The sequence below is a fragment of the Camelus dromedarius genome, chromosome 30 (assembly GCF_036321535.1).
Source record: "Camelus dromedarius isolate mCamDro1 chromosome 30, mCamDro1.pat, whole genome shotgun sequence".
In the NCBI taxonomy this organism is placed as follows: domain Eukaryota; kingdom Metazoa; phylum Chordata; class Mammalia; order Artiodactyla; family Camelidae; genus Camelus; species Camelus dromedarius.
The window spans coordinates 24,684,141-24,698,034 of NC_087465.1; the positions used below are offsets into that span (position 1 = coordinate 24,684,141).

A 13,894-nucleotide genomic window follows, 5' to 3' on the forward strand; every position below is an offset into this window, starting at 1 on the left:
CAGTCTACACAGAGCTCCTGGTGCAGACCTGGATCTGGAGACCTCTGGTGTTAATTCTGGGTACCACCCTGAGGAAGTCGAAGGCTGGAGCAGGGAGGTAACTCAACTTCCTTTAACCAGCCTATTAACAGCTGAGAATCTGGCACCACTATCCAGCCCAGATAAGAGCCAGGGACCTTTTCTTCCACCTCCATCTAGGGGACTGTTTCTTTTATTTTGGTGCAGGGAGGTAATTAGGCTTATTTATTTATTTCCACCTGGCTCTGCCGCGTGTCTTGGCCACATTCAACCTCTTCAAGCCTTAGTTGCCTCATTTCAGAACAAGGATGAACATGCCCGCCCCTGACATTTCTGAAAAGATCAAGCTGATGGGAGGATGAGGATGCTTTTAGGCAGCTACAAAATGCTAATCAAATGTTAGCTATTGCTGCTCTGAAAACCTAAGCACAGCCTGTAAAAGACTTGGAATATCAATTAAGCAGACATCTCTGGAAGCGTGGGTTGAGGTAATGCTTATTGTGTTTAATATTTAAAAAAAAAAAAACAACCATAACACTGCCTCAAAATTCCTCTGACCACCTATTTCAGTCAAAGAGTAAGGGATGGGGGATGCTTTATATTAGAGAGAAAGAGTTAGAATGAATAAAGGATTTATAAGATAAGAACAGATGTTTGAAGACAGAGATTTCAAAATGCGTAAGGATGCTGTGCTTAACCAGAGTATCTACTTAACCATCTGACTGGGGAAGGGTTTAAAATCCATCTGATCGTGGAGACGAGGTAGAGTTTTGTATCAGCAAACAGCTCAGTGTGCACCTGGCCTCAGGTAGGGCAGGGGGTGCAGGGACCAAGGAACTGACCTCTGCCCTCAGCGGGTGCCCGCAGTCCGGCACGGCCTTGAGTGGAACCCCAAAAAGGAGCACAGGCAAGTGGGAGGCGGGGAGCCACCCTCTCCAGTCGGCCCAGGAGGGCCTCTGGGATCCGGGCTCCTGCCAGCTCAGTTGCACATGCTCCCCATCTCTGTCTCTCTGACAGCCTCCTGCAGCCCTGATGCTTCCTAGCCTGCGTCCGGGAGGAGAGGAGTGCGCGTGGGCAAGGCGCGGCAGGGCCTGGGGCCGGACGGTCGCCTTCTGAATCCTGGACAGACGACTTGCTCTACCATTTTGGGTGAGTTACTTGACCTCTTGGCTGCAGGATGGGAGGAGCATAGTTGTATTTCTTCCCTGTTGCTGCTGCAATGAATTACCACCAACTATGGCTTAAAGCAATGCCAGTGTATAATTTTATAGTGCTGGAGTTTGTTGCTATTGTGAATTATGCCCTATTACCATCCCCCTCAACAGAGGCACTGGGGATTGAACCCGGGACCTTGTGCACGCCAAGCAACATTCTCTTCCTCTGAGCTACACCCCCACCCCGACAGCGCTGGAGTTTGGAAGTCCATGGCATCATTAGAGCTGCTGGTGGATGCTCTGGGGAGACCGTTTCCTGGCCTCTTCCAGCTTCCAGACGTGCCTCCGCTCCTTCCTCGAGGCCCTCTTCCACCTGCAAAGCCATCAGGGTGCCACCTTCAGTCTGTCCGACCCTCCTGCCCTCCTCTTATAAAGACACCAGTGATTACCTGGAGCCCCTCAAATAATCCACGAGAATCCCCCCACCTCAAGGTTCTCAATCACACCTGCAAAGTCTCATCTGCCTTTAAGGTAACAGATTCACACACTCCAGCTCTGAGGGTGTGGCCATGGGGGAGCATTGCTTTTCCTACCACGACAGTTATCAAGGAGTAAATACTTAGAGTCTAGTATGTAGCAAGCAGTCAACAAATGTCAGCTGTTATTATTAGCATTACTATTTCTTGCTCAAACAGAAACTCTCCACCTGACAAGCTTCCACTTATCATTGGCTCTGCCCCATTCCTTTCACTTGGCCAAATTCTAAGATCCTTCTGGAAGCCTTCCTGATCTAGGCTGGGTTTGTGTTCAGGGGGGACCTGTGCTCGTGTCCGAGTGGTGTCATAATCATTTGTCTCCCTCACTAGACAGTAGATTCCTCAGGTGTTGGATGCCTTCTCATCTCTGCGTCCTGACTCCTGGCACCTGGCACTCGACAGCCTTCACACGTCTCAGCAACCAAGGGTCCTTCCTGACTCCCCAGCAAACAAGTGTGACCTGCGGGGGGGCCAGGGCCATGGGGTGCTTTCTCCCTGCGGGAGGGGAGCAGAGACAGGGATGTCTGTGTTCTGGGCTCATCGTGCTCTGCGAGGAGGTGGTTCTTCAGGGCAAGTAGCTTGTTTCCCCATCCAGGAGGCTCTCTCGTGAAACGCAGGGGAGAAACATGCACAGGGGTATCCTGGAAAGGAGGCCTGGGCTCCCACAGGTGTGTCGGCTGGGAGTCCTGTCTCTCAGCTCCAGGTGGATGGGGGAGGCCAGCCTGGGAAATGGCCCTGATGCTGGGCAGGTTCAGGGTTATCAGTTGCGAAGAAGGACCCATGGACATCATCTGGGTCAGTGGTTTGTAACCCTCACAACACAGATTCCCCAGCTGTAGCCCAGACCTGCCAAATCAGACTGTCCACGGCTGAGGCAAGAAGCCCTATTTCTGACAACTACCCAAAGCGATTCTGTTACGGAATCACGTTTGGGAACCACTCATGGATCGACCCCGAATTTTACAAACAGATTGCGCTACAAATAAACAGTTCCCAAAACAGGTGTGTAAAAATGGAAGGAACAGCTCATCACTAACCAAACTGACTGCCAACCGGCCAGGCCACGCATCAAGATGATACATCAGGGCAAGGGTGCAGCTCAGAGCTAGAGCGCGTGCTTAGTGTGCATGAGGTCCTGGGTGCAATCCCCAGTCCTTCCATTAAAAAGAAAATTTAAATAAGTAAATAAATGAATAAAACCTAATTACTGCCCCCCAAAATAAAATCAAATCCATAACACCCTTTCCCTGGCATTCCCTAGCTCCCCTGCCTTGTTTTTTCTCCCAAGCACTGATTCCATTTTCAATGCTTATCTATTACTTTGCTTATTCAGATTATTTTTGGTTTCCTGACAGTACTCTGGGTCTGACATCTCTCCTAAACCATAAATTCTACGAGGGCTGGACTGTTTGGTTTCCCCTCCATGGCCCACCTTTTCCACTGCTGTATTCCCAGCACTCAGAAAGTACAGCCAGGAAAGCCTAGCAGAGCAGAGAGTGAGGGGCTGTGGAGGAAAGGGGGCAAACCCCACCCCGGGGTGGGTCGCACAGCTAAGAGCAGAGGTCCAAGGAGAGAAGGCTGGGCAGGAAGGACCCGAAGGAGGCTGAGCTGGCCGGGCTGGGCCAACTGTAGGCGGCCTACGTGAGTTGCTATGGTTACTGAGAAGCAGGGCCAGGGCCCAGCCTTCCAGCCCCGGCCACCAGAGCTTGGGGGTGGGTGGAGGGGGACCAGGAGGCTGGGGAAAAACAGAACAGAAACTCACCCTTGGCTGGAGACCCGCTCCCACTGAACACTGATGAACTGTAATCCCTGACATCAGCATGGCATCAAATACAAACACTGGGGGGACGAAGGAATCACAGACAAGGAGCGGGGCTGCCACCGCTTGAACACAGACAGAGTGAGTCACCAGGGAGGTGGGTGGTGGCGGGTCTGTGGCAGCTTCGCACAGACAGGCGGTGGGGTTGGAGTCCCTTTTAAGGGACTTTCAAACATGAAAACTTGCATTTGAAAGAGTACACACTTTACAGAATCATTTTGGTTTTGCCCCAAACTATGCATTCATAACCTGCCTACCATCTGTCTTTTCCACTCTCCCTGCATCACCTTTATAACTCTGAGCCTTTGCACAGGCTGATCCTTCTGCCTGGAAAGCCCTTTCTTGCTTGTCTGGATTGATAAATGTAACCCAGCTTTCCAGGGCCCGCTTAAGACAGGCCCGCTTAAGACAGGAGTGTGGTGGGCAGGCCCTGTCTGCATCTCACTGCTCTCTGGGAGAACGGATGCTCCCAGGATCACTGTAAATGTGGCTCTCAGAGCATTAGCCGAGAGGTGAGCTGTTTTCACACACACACTCCCTCTTGATTATGAGTTCTCTGAAGGGCGTGACTGTATCTTGTTTTTAAATTGCTAGTAAGACGCCTGGTGCAAGGAGTATCCGGTGCTTGTCCCGCGTTCAGTAAATGAGTGTCTTAAAAACATATGGTTGACATGTAGTCTTTCAGAAACACATCTATTACTTTCATTAAAATACAGGCATTGAAAAAGGCCTCCCAGAGAGCCCAGTGGTTCAGATGAACATGGTTTGCAGCAGGAATGCACAGGAAAACCAGGGAAAGGGTGTCAACCCCGGGAAGGTTGGGAGGGGCGGCAGGTTTCAGTGATGACAAATCCCATGACAAAGAGAATGGGCCTGGGTCCAGGCCAGTGATCAAATTGCTCCAGATACTGGTTACTAAAACAAATCCTAGCACAAGGAGTGGGTCTGGAGAGAAAGTGGGGAGTTAAGAGGAATTGGACCCATTAGAGGGCACAGTGAGCCTGGGAACGTGGGGGCTGGTCCCCCTCCCCAAGCAGGACACACAGTGCTTTTGTCCAATGTCCACTTAACAGTTCTGTGCGGCGGCTGTGGGCACACTCGCTGCACCGTGGACAGACAGCAAGCACAGACAGTTCAGTGTGAAACAGCCAGAGAAGGACACAGTTCTGCCAGATCAACCAAGGGGAGGAGAATGGTGCTCAAACACCAAACACCAACCAAAGATGATGAGGTGAAGCCACTCAGAGGTGAGGGTGGGGGTGGGGTCACCTGGGTAGCAGAGACGGTCTACCTGGGTACCCAAAGGTTTAGGTAAGCAGAAGACTCCAGAGACCCTATCCCTGGTGGATAAAATTCAGCAGAAGAAGACGAAAAGCAATTCATGTATCTACGCCTCCCCTAGTTTCAGAAAGAATCAGGTAGCTGGCATCACTTCACTGTCAGCTTCCCTTAGTTATTTCCCCCGAGGGTCTATTCTTTGGAAATCTCCACTCAGCCTCCATCATCATCCTTCCTGGACACACAGCCCTTAAAATTTCAAGAGCCAGACTGTGTCTTTACATCCCTGTAACATCTGCTTCCCCCTATATACACCATGAAACACACACTTACACACTTAAGTAGTCTGTCTCCTTAACCAAGCTGCGACCCTACCTCATCCGTGTGGCCCTGCAGGTGTCACGGGGTAAATAACCATCTACAGACCAGTGGTGCCCCTGGGTTGTAAATGAAGTCAACCGGAGCACAGAAAAACAAAAAACAAAAAACAGAAAACAAAAACCCCAGAATTTTCCCAAGACTGATGAGCAGAAACTAAAAGCAAATTGGGATTACTCATGCTGGTGTAGCTGGCTTTGGGCTCCAGACTGTGCTGAGGAAAGGTTCTGCTGGAAATTCTGAAGGGGACCAGAATATACCACCCCAAAATATGCCACCTTGGCATAAGGATTATCTTGAGCTGAAGGCAATTAAAAAACAGCAGACACAGGAGGAACTCTCTGGTCTCTCCCTTTCTACCTAAAAGCGGGACATAAATTTCCCTTTGTGAAGGTGTTTCTCTTCCCATCACCCACACCAGGAGGAAAGTAACCAGTGCCACTGGAGGAAGTCAGCACCAAAATGGGCTCGCACAGATAAACCTTACTAAAATAAACTTTATCTGCCATTAATTTTCACATTTTTACCTTTCCACAATTTACTGCCCCTAGAAGCTCAAACCCCTTTTTCTTTGTCTTGTCACTTTCTCGCAATGCATCTCCCTTTGTTAAAATGGTATTAAGACTTCTTTGGATTTCCTCTTCTTTCCTGTGACGCTCCTATGCACATGCCTAATAAACCTTTCTCCATTAACTGGGAAATCTTTTCTCCTGTTAATCTCTCCTGTCATCAGTTTAATTCACATGCCTCAGACACTGAATCTAAGAGGGTAGAGGAAAAGATTTTTTCCCCCTCCTACAGCTTCCATAAAGGGTATATGCATAGCAGGTACTCCAAAGCAACAGGACAAGACAGATGCCTCCCCAAATTAGGCTGGTAAAACACTCCAGAGGAGGACACAATTCTTGGATATGCCTGGCCCCTCATACGGATAAGGAAAGATGGGACAGAGGAGGCCACTGTGACAGTGGGTCCTACAGATAAAACGGGGGTTCCTTAAGCAGCAGAGGTCCTGGTAGCACCTACTGTCTGCCATCCTTGTCTTTGCCTCTCTTGACAGAGTCCAGAACCCGGACTACAGAGCCCGAGGGGCCATCACCGAGAATAACCTACTTGTAACACGCTGTCGTCAGCAACCTCCACACATTGCTCTGCTTTCTACCCTCCAAAAAACACCCTTGCTCTTTCTGTCCTGTTTTCTAATTCCATTTCTCCTACTTGGGCCTTCATACTTGTGTATTGCTTTGCCAAAAATCTCTCGATTTTACATATTTGTGTGATGAAACACCGAAAGTAGTAAATACAGTTGAATTCGGGTGGTGGGACTGTGGGGGCGCATTTACTTATCATGGTAACACCTTTTGCTGTAGTTGTAAATGTGCTCTGATGAAAACTGTTGAAAACAACGTAAAGTGTTTTCCTTCCTGCCATTGCTGTCACCCTGCCCCTCTTCCTCGGTGGCGACCCTGAGAGGGGGTGGAAGAGAAGATCCCACAGCTTAAGTTGGACTTGCGTGCCAGGAGGACACACAGGGACCAATGAGGAAAGCAGAAAGCTCAGTTTCTGGATGGAGCGCAAGTGCTCTGCACTGCGCATGAGTTTGATGGGGCGAGAGGCTGCCTCGGGCCCCAGAGGGATGTTGAAAGCATTTCTTCTATCTTCAGTCTCTTCTATCTACTTCCTCAGCCTCACAGCGCAGGTCCCACAAGAGAGACCCAACCCAGCCACCCAGGGAGAAATGGTTTGAGAAGCCTAAGAAGAGAGAGGAACAAATCTTCTGTTTTGGAAGGGAGCGCATGTGCAGTCCTGGGGGGGGTGTCCCCACATCTCCATCGCTCACTTCCCATTAGTATATGCTTTTCCTTGGTTAGTTAAGAGTCACCACCATCCACAAATACACGGCCAGAATACTCCTGGAGAGAAAGAACACTGTGGTCACCGTTGTGTTTTTGGTAAAGAGAAACCCTGCAGGTCCGCCGTAAGGATTACATGAGCTCATCCCCCTGGTGCACCCGGCTGAAGCCTGGTCCCGCCTTCACCCCACTGACCTGGGCTCCCTCCGCTGCCTGGTCCTCTAGGCTGGGCCATTGTTCACTTGCTTCAGATACCTGGGAACCTCAGGGCTTCTGCTAGCTACATAAGCATCCTCACTTCTCCATGGACACCCAGGACCCATCCCACAAGCACTATATCTTCAACACACCCCTTCTCCCCCATCTGCACAAGACCTGCCATTTTGTTTGCTAAAGTTCCACCAGGACAACTGATTGCACACCAGCCACCAGGTGACCTAACAAAAGCTCCTTGACAATTACAGTGATTTGGAATGCTCCAGCTAGCTTGTTGCAAGGATCTCTTTCTAAGTACCCATTGTCTTCTCTGCCGGAATTTGTTTCTTTCAGTGGTATTTCTTGGCTCTACTTTCTTCCCTAAAGGGAAATTTCATCTGCCTTTGTTTTCACTTCTGATCATTTTTTAAGGGTCCCTGGTTTATTCTCCATAGGCTAGTTAAAGCCTTTTAGCAGTGTTATGCTAATTTCTACACTACAACTGATCTCCTGTTTTTGTTTTCTGACATCATTCAGCCTCTCCGATTTTCAGTAAAACCTTTGCTGGCTATTGTTGAAAGGATATTTCTGTAGTATTTTTGGCATGTTAAATTTCATTTTCTGGCTTAAGAAAACTGAACAATCTCTCTATCTGAATAGTGAGCCTCTTTATGCCTGAGTATGTCTAGAGTGAATAAAAATACCAAATAAAAGCAGGAAAAATCTGCAAGATTAGGTCATAGTGTATGCTCATAAGGGTGTTCTGAGAATAAGTCAGGTAATACCTTAAAGACGCTGCTTCAAACTTCTATGAAGAAAAAAGGGTAATCTAACATGTGTTGCATTGTTAGGCATTCTCCCTCCTTCAAATAGAACAAAAATGAGACAAGATAAGAAAAATGTGATGGTGAGATGTGGCTACAAATGAGAATGATTTGCCTAATAGACTTCAGTCTTTTCTCAGCTATTTGGCTGCCTCCCTCAGTAAGCAGTGGGTGTGTGTGGGGGGGGGGGGTCTGTGTGTGTGTGTGTGTGTCAACATTATACACAATCCTGGGACAGCTGCCAGGCACTTGCCTCCGGGCACCAGAGTGATGAGAGGACAGCGCCCAGATCCATCATTTCGAAGAAGGTACTGAGATTTGGGGGGGCTTCTGGTACTGTCATTTTGCCTTTAAAAACTGTAAAATGAATACGGGAAAAGCCTTTTCCTCATTTCTCTGCCGTCGACTTGCCTGAGAAACGTCAAAGTCAATGAACTGCCTGTCCAATCGCGGCTCTCCTGGGAATGATCCTTTGTGTGTCTCTCAGCTGGCCAAACATCTTCCAGAGGCTTCCTTTGGGCAATTTTATTTTAAGGAGACTGAGAACTAGAGCCACGTGTGGGTGGAGGAGCAAACAGGAAGTCCATTGTCCTAAATAGTCATTTCAGCCCAATAACCCCTTGGTGAGGCTACTCATTAACTAGCAATGCATCACAATAAACCTTGCATTTATAGTCACACCTGCTGTTTATTAAGTGTTGTAACCCTGTTTTATCATGACTGGTAATTGAGCCAAGCCTACACTTCAATAAACAATTCATAGTTTACATGTCCAGTGTCCTGTTTCTCAGGGCCAAAAACGACTTTCTATTGATCATCCCGGTTCTTCCCACGGTAGCCCCTTGCAGGGAGTAGGGTCAGATCAGAGGGCGGGGGCTCCCTTCCCTGGCACCAGGCAAAAATCAGGAAAAGGATTTCCCCCAAAGAATCAAGAAACCAGCCAAAGAGTCTGGGTCCCCTCCTGGCCTCCTTGAGGCGTTTGCCACTGGATTTTCCTGTCGCACCAGGAGAAGGAGGCAGCACAGCGAGGACTCATGCGCAGGGGACAGGACTGACAACGCCGTAATGGGGAACAACAGCGCAGCCCAGCAGGGCTTTTGCTCTGACTGAAACGGCCGGCCCTGTGCCAGCCTTTTACAGTCTAGGCGGCAACACAAAGCGAAGCAAACCGGTGGCGGCGAGGGGCTGGGAAGAGAGTGGGAGAACCGGTGTCCACGATCCACTTTATCACTCGATCAAACTTTAACATTTTTGGATTTCCTAATACTCCAGCCCAAGATCCACAGAAATTAGCAAGTCCTCCTTATTTTTAAATTCATAAGTCTTCTCCAGTCACACCTCTGTTCCCCCGCCACCCCGCCCTTGTTATTATTTCTAAGAATTAAAAAATTAAACCAAAGCTCCCCCAAAGTCGTGGGACCCGCGCGCTGCGAGCTCGGCCCATTTCAATACCCGACTCGGGGACAGACGCCATAAGGGCGGGAAACAAACCCTCGCCCCCTCGCCCCTGTCGCTACCGGAACTGCACCCGAGGCAGGTGTCCCGGGGTGCTGGGGAATCAAGAGGACTTCTTCAGGCCAAAAGCACTTCCCCCAATAAAACGACCAGCTAGCCACTCCATCCCTTCCATTACGGTCCTCTCCAACGGGGGACATCCCTGTTGAGGGGTTGCGTACAGCCGTGGCCTACATACGGAAAGGGGGTCCCCAGGAGCCTCCCCCGCCTCAAGCCGGAGAGGCCGGGCGACCCCCACCCTCAGGAGACCCCTTAAGCGTCCGGAGCTGTCTGTTCAAACCTGCGCCCGGCTCTCCCCAGGGCTCGGCGGAGGGGCCTGGGTTCGGGGAGCCCCCATTCCCCTCAGCGCCGGGCCGCCGCCTCCCACCTGTGCGGGCACCGCCAAGGCCCGGCCCGCTGTGGGCGGCCGAGAGCATCACAGGCATTCATTTCGCGAGCTGTCACTGACGGCTGTAGGACGGCCCAGCACCAAAGCCGTCTCTCCAGTTCCAGAGACTTTCCCGCCCGAGTTCCCCTTCTGTCTCAGGCTCGCCCCCAGCTCTCCCCGGCAGGGGCTGTGCATTCACTCCCCACCCACAGGCCCCGGCCCGCCCGCCCGCGGGGCGCACACTTACCCGGAGCGGGGCGCGCGGGCTTTGTCTCCCGCGCGGTGCACGCGAGGGGCGGCCAGACCGAGCAGCGTCGCTCCTCATCCGGGCGCGTGGGGAGGCGGGGCGGGCTGAGGGTCCGGCTCCGCTCCCGAGCTCCCGCGCCTCGACTCTGACGGGCTCGCGCTGCAAATGCGCGCCACGCCCCGCCCCGCCACGCCCCGCCACGCCCTCCGTCCCGGGGTCCCCGGGCCGCGTCAGCAGCCCCGCCGGGCCGCGTCAGCAGCTCCCCGCCGCGCCCCGCGCCTCCCGGCCGGGGCAGGGGAAAGACCACGCGAGGCTGAGCGGGGGTGCAGGTGGCCGAACCGGTGCCCCGCGGGAGAGTGCGGGCCCCCAGACGCCAAATGCTATGTACCCCCCGCTCCCTGTGCCGGGTTACCCGCGCGCGTCCAGCTCCGGCGGGTGAGAGTGCGTGCCCCTGACCCCCGCCTCCTCGCGACCAACGTGGACACGCCCACCCGCCCCGGGGTCTCGCCGGGCGCCCGAGAGGGGCCGGGAACTCCCGCCCGCCGCCGCCGCCGCCGCCGACGTCACAGGTGCGTAACCGGGGCTCCGCGAACTCCCCGCGCCCCCCACCTCCCATTCCCCGCCCCGCGCCCTGCTCTGCGCGCTCCCCGCTCGGCCCCGCGCCCCCAACCCAGGCCATCTCTCTGCCTGGAGCCGGCGTCGTCCAGGGACTGGAGGAGGGGAGATGAGGGCTGGAGGTGGGGACCTGGGGCCCTGGTCCTCGCCAGGTTTCGGGACCTGAGCCTCAGGCATCCTCATCCTTGCCTGCAGCGTAGCGCCAGGGACTAGCCAGGATGGGCGCGGCCAGTTCTCCATCACCAACAATACGCAATATACCCCACCCCATCCCCAAGGTGGGTAGTGAATGGAGAAATGCTGAATACCCGTAAAAAAATACACAGGGCATTGTCTCCGCAGACCGGGGGCCGCTTAACGCACACGTTGCTAAGTAACGGGAATGAGGGGACCGCAGAGCCATCCCAGCGCTTTGGGAGCGGGAGCGAGGCGCGAGCTCTCATCCCCAGCTGCCACGAGGGGCGCGGGAACACAGTCCCAGTGTTCGTGCAGAGCAGAAACTGTTTCCGCGGGGAAATCCTTGGCGGCGACTCATTCCTTTAGAACTGTAAGCGTTTTGCGATAGAGATATTTAAACCCTCTCAGTTATTGTAGTATTTTTCCTTTAGGGAAAAACAGCTTAAGCCCCATCCATTTTCCAGCTCCTGGTAAAACAATACAAAACCTTTAGAATAGGAAAGCTACAGTAAGACTTCAAGCCGTGTTACCAAGATTGGTAGGAAAGGAGGCCAATATTAATTCCTTTATGAGAACAACAGAAAATTGTGGCTGACAAACAGTTCTTGAAAATCTGCGTTCGCCGTCCTCACCCACACTCAGCAGCCATATGACACAAGGATCACTTGTTTCTTAGATCACTGATCCCCACTGACTTGACATGTGCCCCAGACAAATGTACACCTTTCAAGACTACGAGTGTCTGATAGAATGCAAATACAGAGTTTAGAAGAGCCCATCTGGGGCCAGCCAACATCTCACACAGGTTTTTTTTTTCACAGCTCAGAAGTGCCCGTTTAAGGCAGGAGTTGAACTATGGTGAAATGATTCAGCCAGTAAATACCCACTGCACTGGCTGTTTTTAAACAGTGAGAAAGATTTGTGAGTTCTGCATTTAAAAATCAACAAATCCAAACTGGGCTCATTATTTCCACTCCCAAAACCATTTCGCCTGTACCTCCTGACTCAGTCGGGCCACTCCCCAACTGGTTGATTAAGGCAAAACCCTGGTTTCTGTTTTATCCCAACCCCCAACTCAATCAATCTCAATTAGTTAATTGTACGGGAAATCAGTATCTACCCTTCCAGGATCCTCACTTCCTTACTTAATTTTTCTAATTTGTTACCATATCCCTCAAGAAAGGATTATGTCCATTTTAAAGAGAAAAAAGAGTCTATTTAAGCCAGAATAATCCCAAGACCAGTTGTGGCAGCATCACCTGGAAACTTGTTAGATATGCAAATTCTCAGGACCCATCCCAGCCCTACTGAACAGAAAGTCTTGGGGTGGGACCCAGCAATGGGTGGTTTAAGCCCTCCAGGTGATTCTTATTCTGTCCATTTCTGTCCATCACCCAAGACTGGTGTGTTGATGAAAATTCAATTAACAATCAAGCTAAGAAGGAAAAAAAAGGGAATTTTATTCCAGCGAATGGAGGATTGTAACCCAGGAAACAGACTCAGAAGCTCTGAGAACTGTTCCACCTGTTACAAGTTAAAGGCACACTCGTATACATTTTTTGACACAAAAGATCATACATCAAAATGACATACTGATATTTTACCCAAAGTTCACCAAGTATACATAGTCCAGGTAAGCCCGTACAATGCAGAAAGTCACCGTGACCCCCTACAGTGCTGGGGTCAACGCTGTTCTTTTAAGAAGTTACATTGATAGAGTCAGAAGAAAGGGGGAAAAAATTTACAGTTAAGGAGACCCTCCCATCTTTGAGAAGGTCTGGCTAATGTGTAATGCAGATGCACACTGTTCATTAGGGAGGATGGGAGGAGGGCCAAACGGACAGAGAGAGAAAATTTTGTTTAAATTTCCTTGTCCTGCCTAAAATGTAAATTTTGTTTCAGCAGCAGCAGTCACCTGACACCTGGCTGCAGACCCCAGACATCCATTCCCCTTCCTTTGTCCCTGGTTCTCATGTCCTTGTCTGATACCCATATAGCCACTGCAGGCTTCGCAGATCGGTGTTTGCATGATGCATCTTTTTTCCATTCTTTTATGTTGAATTTTTTGTATCTTTAGTCTTAAAGTGGGATTCTCTATTCTTGTAGACACCATAGAGTTGGATCTTGCTTTTTTTATTCAGCCTGACAAACTGAGCCTTTTCACTGGAGTGTTTAGGTCATTTACTTCTTATGTAATTATCATATGGTTGGGTTTAAAACTACAGTCTTGCTATTTGTTTTCTATGTGTCCTATTATTGTTTATTCCTTTTTCCCTGTCTCTTTTAAAATTGAGGTATAGTTGATTTACAATATAAGTTTTAGGTGTACAATATACCGATTCAAAATTTTCATAGATTATATGCCATTTAAAGTTATAAATAAGGCTATGTTCGCTGTACTGCACAATATATCCTTGTCATGTATTTATTTTATATATAGTAGTGTGTATCTCTTAACCCCATACCCCTCACTCATTTCCTCTCCCCACCGGTAACCACTAGATTGTTCTCTGTATCTGTGGGTCTGTTTGTTTTTTTATATTCATTCATTTTTTAGATTCCACATAAAAGTGATAACATATTTATCTTTCTCTATGTGCTTTATTTCACTAAGGATAATACTTTTCAGGTCCATTCTTTTTGTTGTAAATGGCAAAATTTCATACTGTTTATGGCTGAGTAGTGTTCCATTGTGTGTGTGTGTATAAATATACACACTACATCTTTATGCAGTCATCTGTTGATAGACACTTAGGTTTCTTCCATGTCTTGGAACTGTAAATAATGCTGCTATGAACATTGGGGTGCTTATATCTTTTCAAATTAGTGTTTTCATTTTCTTTGGATATGTGCCCAGGAATGGGATTGCTAGATTCTATGGTGGTTCTATTTTTAGTTCTTTGAGGAATCTCCATATT

At 50.0% G+C, this 13,894-nt stretch overlaps 1 long non-coding RNA gene across 2 annotated transcripts in view; it reads right to left on the reverse strand.

Annotated features, from left to right (window-relative positions):
* Positions 1 to 10,312, reverse strand: part of LOC116156024 (uncharacterized) — a 59,431-nt gene extending 49,119 nt beyond the window's left edge. For both annotated transcript variants that reach the window (XR_010378500.1, XR_010378499.1), the window contains exon 1: positions 10,185 to 10,312. This is a non-coding gene — a long non-coding RNA (uncharacterized LOC116156024). The remainder of the gene's footprint in view (positions 1 to 10,184) is intronic.
* Between the last annotated feature and the right edge of the window lie 3,582 nt (positions 10,313 to 13,894).